Source organism: Octodon degus, unplaced genomic scaffold (genome assembly GCF_000260255.1).
Source record: "Octodon degus isolate 3935 unplaced genomic scaffold, OctDeg1.0 scaffold00194, whole genome shotgun sequence".
Lineage (NCBI taxonomy): Eukaryota > Metazoa > Chordata > Mammalia > Rodentia > Octodontidae > Octodon > Octodon degus.
In genome coordinates, this window is record NW_004524770.1 from 3,988,192 (window position 1) to 3,989,639 (window position 1,448).

Sequence of the window (1,448 nt, forward strand, 5' to 3'; positions counted from 1 at the left end):
ACACTTCTCAGAGGAAGAAATTAAAGAAGTGAATAAATATATGAAAAAATGCTCCACATCACTAGCCATCCATGAAATGTAAATTAAAACAACATTGAGATGTCATCTCACTCCAGAAAGAATGGCTATCATAAAGAAATCACCCAACAACAAATGTTGGAGAGGCTGTGGGGAAAAAGAAACCCCTCTCTTGGTGGGAATATAGACTGGTACAACTGTTATGGAAATCAGTGTGGAGACTCCTTAGAAAAGTTGGACTGGAAATCCCATTTAAACTAGCTGTTCCTCTACTGGGGATTTTCCTGGAGGAAATGAGAACATCATATCATAGTGATATATGTGTGCCTGTGTTTATAGGAGCACAATTTGTGATAGCCAAATCTTGGAAACAATCAAGATGCCCATCACCTGAGGAATGGATGAAAAAGGTGTGATATTTTTATACAGTGGAGTGTTGACTCAGCTATAAAAATTGTTAAACTCGAAGCCTTTATATTTAAGCGGATGCCACTTGAAGATATGTTCATAAGTAAAATAAACCAGACACACATGTGTAAATATTATATAGTGTCCCTAGTATAAGAACTAAAAAGAAGAAAAAATACAAGAAATGTATAATACAACTAAAAGGAAAGCAAGAACTCGAGGACTAGACAATGAAAAGAGAGCAAGGAGAAGAGCTAGGAAACATGATGGGGCAAGCCATACAGTTATATGTACAAGATGGGTAAGGCAATGATCCTGAGAATCTTTAGAAGATTTTTGAATCTTGCAGTTAATTGGAAAGATTCTAACCCTGATTAACTATATATACAGATACCAGTGAACTAAGCAACTGCACTGAAGATGGCAATTTGTAATAGTTGGCTTATGCTTGGAGTGCCTGTCATTCTGGTCTCTGAATACGGGCTGCTTCTCATGACATGCCAGTTGCGGCGTGCCGTCTCTCGGGTAGATGATTGTTCAAAAAGAAGGGGGTGGTAAATGAAGGCAGGAGACAGGAAAAGAAATGTTGTAGGACTGTCTTGCTACAAGGTTGTATATGGTTAGATTTCTGGACTTATGTGTAAATATAAGAATTATATAATTCTTTATGCCTATTTTAAAAATATATTTTAATTTTTTAAATGTTTTTCATATTCTGCAAGGACTTAAAGTTCAACATATCAATACTTGATGAAAAATACCTGTTCCATGTTATGCCTAAGATGTTTGATATTCAGAAAGATAGTGAGGTAAAGCTTAACAGCCTAGGTTTTATGGTAATAACAATAAGCTTCTCTTATGGAGGGTTAGCAACCTAAGTTTGCAGACCAAAATTAGAGAAAAAGGAGGGCCACAAGGAAAGCCAACATTTTGGCCCTAACCTTCTAAGGTCAATTAAGATTCAGGACATATGAGATCTTGTACTGTAACGTCATTGAACTCAGTAGTGTCCCAAATTTTCT

At 36.3% G+C, this 1,448-nt stretch overlaps 1 protein-coding gene across 1 annotated transcript in view; it reads left to right on the plus strand.

Moving 5' to 3' along the window:
- Sycp2 (synaptonemal complex protein 2) overlaps positions 1-1,448 on the plus strand; it is a 101,769-nt gene that overhangs the window by 51,457 nt on the left and 48,864 nt on the right. The gene's annotated exons all lie outside the window — the stretch shown is intronic.